Source organism: Rhinoderma darwinii, chromosome 2, assembly GCF_050947455.1.
Source record: "Rhinoderma darwinii isolate aRhiDar2 chromosome 2, aRhiDar2.hap1, whole genome shotgun sequence".
NCBI lineage: Eukaryota > Metazoa > Chordata > Amphibia > Anura > Rhinodermatidae > Rhinoderma > Rhinoderma darwinii.
Genome location: NC_134688.1, coordinates 217,027,351 through 217,039,733, shown reverse-complemented (window position 1 = coordinate 217,039,733; position 12,383 = coordinate 217,027,351).

The window sequence follows — 12,383 nt, the reverse complement described above, 5'->3', positions numbered from 1 at the left end:
GAACAAGCCGAGTCAAACCAGGAGAGCACGAGGTACCAAACGCAGAGCAGGAGAGTAGTCAGCAAGCCAGGGTCAATACGAAGCAGGGACAAATAGTACAAGAAGCTGCAGCAGGGCCAGGAAACCAACAGAGAAGATTCACAAGCAAGGAGGAACAGGAAAGGCAGGTATAAATAGACAGAGGGCGGGAGCTAGCTCCGTCTGGCCAGGCTGCGATAGGCTCTCCCACTCCTAAGCCTGCCATCCTGAGTGGTAGAAGATGGAGTCAGTCTCACAGACCTAGAAGCAGGTGCAGACTGATTACCTATGGGCGTTGATAAAGAAGCTGTGCCTGGCAGATCCTTTACAACTTGTATGTTATTCACAATTCATTTATTTTCATTTTTACTACACATCCCATGCACCACACGCCACTCCCCTCAATGCTAGTGGGAGTGGCTATTATTATTTAACACACCTGAGCACTTTCCTTTGGAAGCATTTTTGACCTGGCTGCGTCCTGCTGGGATCATACCTGCCCAATTTGTGAGTTTGGCTTTTTTTGTGCTTTTAATCTTATTCTATGTCCCACTTTTTTCTGTGGTGTAGCGACACCTCAGAGAGGCAGCAGGCCGCCATCATGGTCGGTGCGGCCTTGGCGCCCCCTCTAAGTTGTGCCCAGGGCACATGCCCCGCCTGCCGCCCCTAGCTACGCCCCTGCCTTATCTATGGTGTCCCTGTGCCTCCTCACCCCACCTCACCTCCTTTCCGATTTATTTTAAATTGGTTCATTTTCTTTTCTACTATGGTACATTGCTTTAAACTGTTTTATATTGCTTTATAATCTGTATGCAATCAATAAGACATAACTTTAATACTGTCATGTATGGAATTAAGACTATGTAATTAATGTACCTGTTTAAGTTACATGCATTTCCTTGCATGTTCTGTACTGTTATACTTTTTCTTACTGTTTTTCAAATTCAATAAAAAAAACTATTGAACCATAAATAATATGCTAACTTTATTTTTTGGGTCATTATGATTGTGGGGATACCATATATGTGTCGTTTTTATTTTATTTTTACACTTTTATTAAATAAAATAAAAAATTATGGGAAAAAAATGGTTTTATTTTTTTTAAATGTGTACCTTTTTATACATTTTTATTTCACACTAATTAGTTTTTTCAGTCCCACTAGGGGACTTCACTATACGATCTTTAGATCGCAGATATAATGCTTTGGTATACTTTGTATACCAAAGCATTGTTGCCTGTCAGTGTAAAACTCACAGACAATCTATTAGCACACCTGGGGGCATTTGTCAGGCCCCTGGCTGCCATGGCAGCCCATCGGATGCCCGCAATTGCATTTGCGGGCCGACGATGGGTGACAGAGGGAGCTCCCTCCCTCTAAAAACAACTCAAATTCAGCGGTCATTGAGGGGTTAAACGGCCACAATCTAAGTGAACTTCGATCGCTACCGTTGGAGCAGAAGCCCGGCTGTCATCTGACAGCTGAGCCCCGGTTCCAGCCTGCACGGGACACCTGTGCAGGTCATTGATTAGGTCGCCGTGAAAAGGCAATGGCCTAGAATAAAGCCCCTTAATGACCACAGTGAAAAGGCATATCGGTGGTCATTAAAGGGTTAATAGAGCAGCTACAATTCCAGACTATTTCAAGATTTTTATACAAAGTAAAAAAAATATCCAGTGGAAATTTGAAACAGTTCTATTTTGCTCAAGGTTAGGGCTAGTCCACACAGTGTATTTTGGCTCTGTTTTTGATGTGGAAACCGCATTGGAAAAAACTCCAAAAAACGCGGTGAAAAGAAAATGCTCGCAGGAAAAAGAAGAGATTTCGTGGCGAGAAAACGCCTCTAAAAACGCAGCAAAAACGCGGCAAATTGTCTAATGGCAGGTCAAAATCTGCCTCAAAATTCCTGAAGGAATGTTCCGCCTGCAAAAAACTCTTTACCAGCTATCCTGTCCTGGTTGTACTTCTGTCAGCTCCCAAGTTCCCAGCTGCATCCTAAATGGCTAAAATATGGCCAATAGTGGCTTGAGTAGTGTATAAGTGTCAATATTGAAATAAATGGAGATTCACATTATTAATATGATATATTTCCATTCTTTTATATAGTACCAACATGTTCTTCAGTTATGTACATAGATTGTAATCGCTCACATCACTTCCTGTTCCCAGTGGGTCTCACAATCTAATATCCTTATATAAGACACACATTGGAGTTCATTTCATAGAAAGCCATGTCAATACCAAATTTTCAACTCTTGTAGCAGAAGCATTTTAAGGGCTTGTCCACACACAACGGAATTGCTGCAGAAAATTTCTGCAGCAATTCCGTTGAATGTCAAAGGCTTTCTGCTGCGGCATAAACGCACCATTTTCTGAGTTTTTTACGGCAGAAAATGGTGCGGAAATTGCTGTGTTTTTCCCAATGTTAGTAGAAGGAGACATCTCCTCTGAAAAACGCAGCAATTCTGCACAGTTTCCGTAGCAGGAATTGACATGCTGCAGTCCGAAAAATATGCACCGCAGGTCAATTTTCAGCTCGAAAATCTTACGGAGCATGTGGATGAGATTTGTTAAATCTCATCCACTATGCTGCTATTGTATTCTGCTGCGTTTTTTCCGGCCGAAATTCCGTCTGGAACAAACGCGTCAATTCCAGAGCGTGTGGGCGAGCCCAAACGTTTTGGGTTTGCTTTGTTTTATGTATTATAACATTTGTATATTGAACTCATCTACCCAAAGTTTGCTTTTACTGTGCAGCTGCTTATTAACCTATGTCTAAGGCCGAATTCAGACGACCGTGGTATACGTCTGTATGACGTCCGTTAAAACCAGGGCCGTCACACGGACACATGTATTTTAATGGGGCCGTTCACGTGGGCGTTGTTTCAACGGACCGTGTGAAGGGTCAGTTGAAAAATAGAACATGTCCTATTTTGTAGCGTTTTCACGGGTCCCTCGATAGACTCAAGTCTATGGGGATCCGTGAAAGTGGGATCTGCACGGGGGCAACTCGGACGTGTAAAAAAGTTAGTTTTTCATGTCCGAGTTTCCCCACGTTCATCTGAATTCAGCCTAAAGCCGGATATACCTGTGAGAAAGCTGTTGAAACACATGTATGTTTGGCCAATAGGAAGAGGGGATAAGTAGTTGCCAGGCATCTCTGCCAGACTGAAAAAAGCTGTCCTAATAGCGTAGCTGTCATCATACAATACTGTCTGTAAGGGCAGAATATTATAGGGACAGGTCCGCTCTACTATTAGCCCAAATGTCACAAAAATATATTGTGCCTTTTGCCTAATAGAGCCTGTATACATAAGGGGAGCGCTTCCCCTACCCTCTCCCTGCATCCCTCGGCCCTCTTACCAGTGACTGAAGGACTGCAAATACATGGTAGCCCGTCAAGCACTGGTAGGGGGAGTGGAGGAGTGCGCTAACTATGAGTTCGCATATATTTTATTAGGCTCTAGTAGCCAAACGTCACAATATGTTTTTTGCATAGGACTGCATTGTATGATAAGAGATATCACTTACCGATCATGCACTTGGTCTCAGACCATTAAATCCTTTAACTAGGCTAAACATGAGTAGAATAGTGTGTTGCATAGTCACTCAGAATCACTTTGTCTGACCTTTTTCTCTTTTTCTTCTCCAACAGGTGTGAAACCCCATGGAACAGCCTTGGTACAGGCAATATTTCTGGCTCTTGGTTTTTGGAGCCATTATTCTCTTCACAGCCATTATCAGCTTTGTTATGGTTTGTTTCTGTAGGAGTCAGCTCTCAAAACGTAAGTGAAATATTAATTAAACTGACATTTTGGGCAAAAGCTTAAAACCCAGCGTCTGTCTACAGTTGAGATGCCTACCCCACTTCCAAAGTTCAACTTACATCTTCACCACTTCTGTACTACTGTCTTGTCCAATATAATATATGATATGAGACAATAATAGAGCCCAAAGAAGGGTGTAGAGTCCTTCAACAGAATTAACAAAGAATTCACCAACCAAACTATAAAAAACGAAAAACAAACGCATACTGTACCTGTACCCAACCATCGCATTAGAAGAAAATTTGAATTGATAAAATGTCTACTCAGCATTTAGGTCAAATGTTGAAGCTAGCTAATTTTCTTGGTGATTTTCCCTACTCTCCAGCTACTGCTCCTGCTTTTTTTTTGACTCAGAGCAAAAATTTGGCAATGTTCCGTGAATAAGATCGAATCTATGAATTTTTTTGTTTCTGAGAAAGAGTTTTTTTTTCTTTTTTTTTTAATGAAAATGGCAATTTCACGGTCATTTGAAACATTTACTTTTGACAGTCAATAACAGATTAATGCTATAAATAGGCTAGCATGTTTACTACATAAATACCTAAAGCTATGTTCATAGCACACTATGTGAACACGTCCGGCGTATGCGACGGGAAAGCTCCTAGCACATATGGAGAACATATTTATAGGCCCCCATTCACCCAACTGAGGCCAGTATACGTTTTTCTTAACATTGTGGCCAACATTTTTAATTTTGGTGGTAAATTAATTTTCAATGATATATATTTGAAATATTTCCTGGTCATTTTCATGTTGTGTTCATTGGGACAAATTTATCAATACTGTTCTAAAGTTAGACATGATATAACCAAACCAGACAGGCAGAAACTGCACCAAACTTATAACAATGGCGCACACCGTATCATAAGTGCTAGACATGTTGGACACTTTTCCCTCCTTTACACCACCTCTAGGGTGACATATTTTACACCAATATTTTGCCCAATAACAATGGTGCACACTGTTAATAAATCTGGCTAATTTAACAACATCTCTTAAGGCTCTTTCACATGGGCCAATTATTGGACAAACAAGCATTCATTCAGGTAATAGCAAATGATACAGCTGCTCTGTATTCTCTATACAGAGCAGCTGTACCTCAAAAAGTAAAATTAGTTTTTAATAAAAACTATTTAGAAAGTTGACCTTTTTACAAAAAAAATAAAAAATATTGCCTTTCAAAGGTTTACATAGACTTTAATGACTTCCTGACCGGAAGCTTTACCCCCCCTCCTGACCAGGCCCATTTTGAAGATTTAGTCATGTGCCAATTTAAATGCAAATTGTTCTTCTATTACTCTTCCAAACTACATGTATTTGGTCTTGTTTTTCGCAGAACATGTTGGGCTTTCAAGTGATATATTTTATTTTAAAAAAATAATTTAATATTTGATTTTAGGTGATGTTTTTTGACATCTGGTGCATGCCACTGGGTAAACACGTGTGCGCATTTCTAACACGCTGGGTGCAAGGCGGGGCTTACAATAAATGGTGGCTTTTGGAGAGCAAATTTTCCAAAGCTGGTTTGCTGACACCATACGACCATTGCAGATGTTGTGAAGTGCCAAAACACTGTCAATAACCTTAAAATTACTCTTTTTAGGAAATTAGATCCCCAAGATACTCGTTTAGTGACATATAAAAGATTTTAGCCTTCTATTGTTTTCAAGACATTGACTTTGATGGAAAAAAATGTAAACTTGCATTTTATTTCCAAATATGTGAATTCAGGGGACCTTTTTTGACATCTAGTGCATGCAACTGGGTAAACACACATGAGTACATATTTGGCAACATCTGCTGACTTCAGCGATACCAAATATGTGTGCATTTCATACATCCTGGGCGCAAGGTGGAGCTTACAATGAATGGTGTGTAAACTGGCTTTTGGATAGCAAATTTTCCAATTTTGGTTCCATAGCGATCTTTGTGCATCCGACCAGTGTAGCGGCCAAAGTCGTCTTATAGCCCCAGCCTACAATGGTACAATACATCAATATATATGATATATATGATATGAAAGATATAGATAAAGAGATAGGTAGATAGAAATAATAGAGATAATAATAATCTTTATTTGTATAACTCAAAAAACAAACAAACGCAATTTAGATAGATATATAAAGTCTGTCTGTCTCTCTCATATAGATTGATATATAGTATAGTCCTAGGCTGGGGCTACACGACAAATTTGGCCATGAGACAGGTCCCATGGGCAAAAATTGCTTTGCCTACATCGCAAGTAAAATGACTGTCACCACATTCACTGTCATTACTTGCCACATAGGCTACGAAACATAGTGATCTTTGGCAGTGCGAATTATGTCGTGGCCAAAGTCACCATGTAGCCCCAGCCTAAAATTATACATCAATATATATGAGAGAGATAAATAGATAGATAGATAGATAGATAGATAGATAGATAGATAGATAGATAGATAGATAGATAGATAGTGAGACAGACAGACAAACAGATATAGACAGATAGATAGAAACATAGAAAGAAATATATTTATTGGACATACATACTGTTCTCCCTCCCTGACATCCTGCCAGGAGAGGGAGAAGTTACAGTGGGGGGCGGGGGTTCTTTGCCTCGAGGGGGGGACGTGCCACAAGGGTGGGGCGGCGCTGACGGGAAAAGTAATGTGATCATTGTGACAGGTTGTCAAAATGATCACATGTCCAGGGACCTCGCTGATTGATCTCTGGGCAAGGCTCCGTAATATCAGCTGTCTGGAGACAGCTTTGTCACAGAGATAATTTCCGCTACAGAGTGGTAAAGACTGTAAAATCTGCAGGACGTTCTGGAACATCCCTGCAGAGTTAATTGTGGACCACCCGGACGTTTATAGTCTATGGGTGGTCCGCAAGTGGTTAAACACTGAACATACCCTTAAATGTTAAATCTGGTGATTATACACTTTACTTTTTAAGGACATTATTATTATTGCCTCCAAAAAGAATAAATACCTTCTTAAAACCAGTTTCTGACTACCCATAGACTATAAATGTCCTGGCTGTCCACACCTATCTATAAAAGGGCATTTAAAACGTCCTGCAAAGCTTTCCCCATCAAGCTTTTCCAGCTCCATCAGAGCTCTGTGACCCCACTGTCTCTAGACACCAGAGATCACAAAGTTTTTCCCGGAGACCAGTAAAGATGTTCTCCGAGCATGGGATCACAAATAAGTTTATCAGTAAATAACAAATTTTTATAGTGGTTGTACCGTCTACCTCTTCTCACAGCCTGTCAAAGAGGTAGAACGGTATATATTGTCCAAACCAGGGCCGATTCTAGCTTTTCTGCTGCCTGAGGTTGAAATTTAAAATGGCGCCCCCAGATTTTGATTGACTTCCCCCTGGCTGTTCTACATCACTACCAGCCTCCCCAAACTGTTGCAGATGGGCCGTTGCCTTGTATTCCCCTGGCATGCGCGGTGCAGCGATGAAGCCGCGCAGAGTACACCTCGCTGCACGGTGCGTGCCCAAGTAGTACAAGTCAATGGAGCATCCGAAAAAGTTGTATCAGCCAGGGGGATGTCAATCAAACATGGAAAGGTGGGTTTGGAGGCAGGACTATGTGACTCTTCAGGATAGCGACACCGCCCCATGACCCTTCAATGAGTAATTAGCATAGAGTGTGCGTAGTTTTAAAAGTTGATTTTATAGATTTTTCTGCATCTGAAAAAAACATACAAGGGACTGTTTGGAAATATTACCAGGTCATGTATTACCGCATAGTGGCGAATCAAAGGGTTAAAACTACCAGACAGGTTCCCATTAAATATCTAATGAAAATGAAAACAACTCCATCTGCCCTTCAATTTTGTAATTATAAATATATCCTATATAATTACAGCATCAGAACCAATCTCTGACATATATGGCTCCAGAACCAAGCTCAATACATATATACAACACCATAACAAAGCTCAGTTCATAAATACAGCCCCAGAACCAAACTCAGTAGATATATACAGCTCCAGAACCAAGCTCATGTAACGACTTGTGGGTATGTGGACCCACTAGATGCAGCTTGCCAAGTCACAGTCTATGCAAAAGTCTATACAAGTTTGTAGCACAAGGGTTCCTGAGATAGTCCAGATGGCGGCAGTGGCTCTGGCACAGATGGGGCTAGATGTGGCCGGTTGCGCCAGATGTAGTGGATGGTATCAGGAGTGGCAGATGACAGGAGACGTGGTATATACCAGCAGGCATGGCAGGTTGCGCCAGACGGCTCCAATATTAAACAGGCTTGGGAACAAGACACAGCATGGGATACAGGATGCAGGTAGTAGGGCACGAGAACACTGGGAGCAGGAAAACACTAAGGCCTCATGCACACGACCGTAGTGGTGTGCACGGGCCGTGATTTGCGGTTCGGACATCCGTGGAGTATCACCCGCGGCCACCCGCAAATCACGGGCCATGCACATTGCCGTTCATTTCAACAAGCCTGGACCGCAAAATGCGGCCGTAATAAGACATGTCCTATCTTTTTGCGGTCCAGGCTCCCGTGCAATGCACGGCCCGTGGAAACCACGGTTGTGTGCATAGGCCCATTGAAATGAATGGGACCACAATTCACCCGCAGCTTTGCGGGTGAATTGCGGCCCCAAAAATACGTTCGTGTGCATGGGGCCTAAAGGTCAATTTGCAATACGAACATGGGAAAACTACAACAATACTCAGGCAAGGAGTGGAAGGGCAGGGCCCTTTTTATAGTTCAGTGTGGTCTGGGAAATAATGAATTAATTAATTACATATGCGAACGCGTCCCCCCCTCGCTGCCATTGCAGGACATAGTGGCCGGATTCGCCGACAGCTCTGGGGAAGGACACGTTGGCCACAGAGAGGAGGTCTGCAGTCTGCAGGTAAGGGAATGCTGCGGCCATTAGAGTACCCCCCCTTATGCCCCCTCTTCAATGCAGAGCAAAAGAGGAATTTTTTAACGAGGGTAGGGGCATTAAGGTTCTCCTCTGGCTTCCAGGACTTCTCCTCAAGACCAAAACCTCTCCAGTCCACCAAGTACAAAGTCCTTCCTCCTACTCTCTTGCAATCCAGGATCTCCTTCACCTCAAACACATCAGATGCACCGCTGGGAACTACTGCAGGACTAGGAGTCTTACTGTAGCAGTTCAGAACCACACGTTTCAAGAGGGACACGTGAAAAGAGTTGGGCATTCTGAGGATAGAAGGCAGCCGGAGCTTATAGGAGACAGGGTTTATTTGTTATAGGATTTCCAAGGGGACTGAGGAACCTGGGGGCAAATTTGTATGAGGGCACCTTCAAATGGATGTTCCTTGAGGAAAGTCAGACCTTGGATCCAGGAGAGAACTGAGGAGGAACTTTTCTTCTTTTATCGGCATGCTTTTTCATACGTTCCACTTCCTGGAGGATCGCAGACTTGTTTTTTTGCCAGATGTGAATAAAAGTCCCAAAAGAAGAATTGGTCTGCTGGTACTTGACTCATGGCTGGCACAGGAAGAGGAACTCGAGGATGCTGACTATACACAATGTAGAAAGGAGACGAGGCAGTGAGACTCACTTGTGTGATTGTTGTATGAGAATTCTGCCCAAGGCAGAATTTGATTGGTCCTCTCCACTTGACCATTGGACTGTGGGTGATAGGCAGAGGAGAAGTCCAGTTTTACATATAATAGGTTGCACAGGGCTCTCCAGAACTTGGATGTGAACTGCACACTCGGGTCCCAGACAATATGTAGAGGAAGTCCGTTTAGTCGGAAGATGTGCAAAATAAACAGATTTGCCAGGCGAGGAGCAGAGGGTAGGCCAGTCAGTGGAATAAAATGTGGCATTTTAGAGAACCGATCCACTACCACCCAGATTGTAGTACACCCAGCTGAAGGAGGAAGGTCTGTGATAAAGTCCATAGCGATATGCTGCCAAGGAGCATCAGGAACGGGCAGGGGTAGAAGCAGACCAGTAGATTTGGAGCGGGAAGACTTGTTCGAGGCACAGTTCGTACATGAAGAGACATAGTCTGCACCATCTCTCGGCAGTGTGGGCCTCCAGTACTGATAGGCTATGAGTCCAGAGTCTTTCTAACACTTGGGTGCTCCGCTAATTTGGAGCTGTGTCCCCAGCGGAGAATTGTCTTCCTGACGGCAAGGCGGACAAAAGTCTTTCCAGGAGAAATGTCTCTGATTTGCAACGGGCTAGCGACAATAATCCTAGACGGGTCTATAATATATTGAGGAATTTCCTCAGAGTCATTAGTCTCAAATGATCCGGACAGAGCGTCAGCCTTAACATTCTTATCAATAGGGCGGAAGTGAAGCAAGAATTAAAAGCTGGCGAGGATTTAGTTGTTGTGCCAACTGTAAGTATGTAAGGTTCTTGTGGTCCGTATAAATGACAATAGGGTGAACCGCACCCTCCAGCAAGTGTCTCCATTCCTCTAATGCCAAGTTGACGGCCAGCAACTCCCTATCCCTGATGGAATAGTTGCGCTCTGCCGGGGAAAACAATCTCGAGAAGAAGACACAGGCCACCATCTTGCCCTTAGAGTTAATTTGACATAGTAGTGCTCCCGCACCAACGGAAGATGCGTCCACTTCCAGAAAGAACTGCCGAGAGGCATCAGGGTGGTGAAGAACAGATGCATAAGTGAAAGCGCTCTTGAGCTTAGTAAATGCCGATTCTGCCTCTGGAGGCCAAACCTTGGCGATTACTCCCTTCTCAGTTAGAGAAGAGAAGTTTGGGATAAATATCCGATAGAAGTTCGCAAATCCCAGAAAACTGTATGGACCGAAGACCCTGTCGGCGTTGCCACCCTAAGACAGATCTCACCTTCTCTGGGTCCATCTTGAGGCCACGGTCAGATACAATGTAGCCCAGGAAGGGCAGAGAGTTTTTCTCGAACACACATTTCTCAAGTTTAGCATAAAGGCGATTCTCCATTAACCACGACAGAACTTGGCGAACGTGCCTCCGATGTGTCTTCAAATCAGATGAGTAAACTCCAGATAGACCACCACACAGACATACAGCAGATCCCGAAATATGTAATTTACAAATTCTTGGAACACAGCTGGAGCATTACTGTCACGAAGGGTCTGTGGACCCACTGGGCCATACCGCCTTGGCGGTAGGGCAGCTGGCCAACAGGGCGCAGGTCACAGTCTATGGTATATAGGGTACCTGTGGCAGCACGGACAGTAGCTTGGCAGGAACTAGGCAGTGGGTGGACGTCAGGCGTGGAGAAGCAGGCAAGCGTGGTATCCAGCACAGCATGACTATAGCAAGCACGGCACTAGATCGGTATACAGGTAAAGGAACGGGAACAGGAACACTGGGAGCAGGAAACACTAGGGGACCATTTGCATAGACAGACTAAGGGATACACAACAAAGCTCAGGCATAGAACTAGGGGGCTGGACCCCTCTTATAGTCCAGGGTACTCACGGATCAAAGTTCGTCCATCTGGTCCGGTGCATGCGCTGCCCCTTTAAGAGCGGGCATGAGCGTGCGCGCGCACCCTATGGGATCCGGCCGATTCGCTGGCCGGGGATTCCACTTCAGGAAGAGTCCCTGACTTCACTGTCTGAATATGGACAGTGATGTCAGGGGCAGCCCCAGAGCCATAGTCCCAGGCAGAATGCTACTAGCACTCTCCATGGACACCTGCTCTGCTCCTGACATCACTGTCCATATGTGGATAGTGATGTCCGGAGCAGAGCTGAAGTCCCAGGCAGAGGTTAGCAAAGGATCTTCTATGGTACTCCAGCTCTGGGGAAGCCCCTGACATCACTGTCCATATATGGATAGTGATGTCAGGGGCAATGCCACAACCAAAGTCCAGGGCAGAGCGCTACTAGCACTCTGCCTGGGACACTGCTCTGCTCCTGACATCACTGTCCATATATGGCAGCGTATTACTAGCACTCTGCCTGGGAGTCTGTAGCCTAGTAAATGGCAGAAGTAGGGAAATACCTCCCTGCTCTGTCATAGCGTTCATTAGTATCTGCGTCCTAAGGATACTATTGAATGTGGTGTCGCTACTGCTGTGGCTGCCATAGCGGCTGCTAGCGGGGCCACTGAGCATGGGGGGCCATGATGATGATGGGGGCACGGGCCCCCACATGCCGCGGACCCCGTAACAGCCGCAATGGCTGCTACAATCTGTCTCCTAGTGTAATGGCCGGAAGGAGGTGAAGGGAAAGTGAGCCCTAATCTACCCACCGCCCTGTCCCTGCCTACTTGCAACGACTCGCCCTAGGCGACGAGGTACAACTGGGCGGCGGTCCCTACGCTGTCTAAGTGCACAGGAAAACAAACAGGGAACATGCAAGGGAAGGGGCAGTAGCCACGGAACGCCACGAGGAAACGGAGCGGCGAACGGACAGTCAGGACCAGGACGAAGTGAGTACACCCAAGCGGGCAAGGAGACAGAAGCAAGCCAGGGGCAAAGCAAAGCAGGTCAAGCAGAACTGCAGCAAGGCAGAAGCACGGCAGAAGCAGGCTGGAGCAAGCAGCAGTGGGGCCAGGAATCCAAAAGAATTACAAGCACTG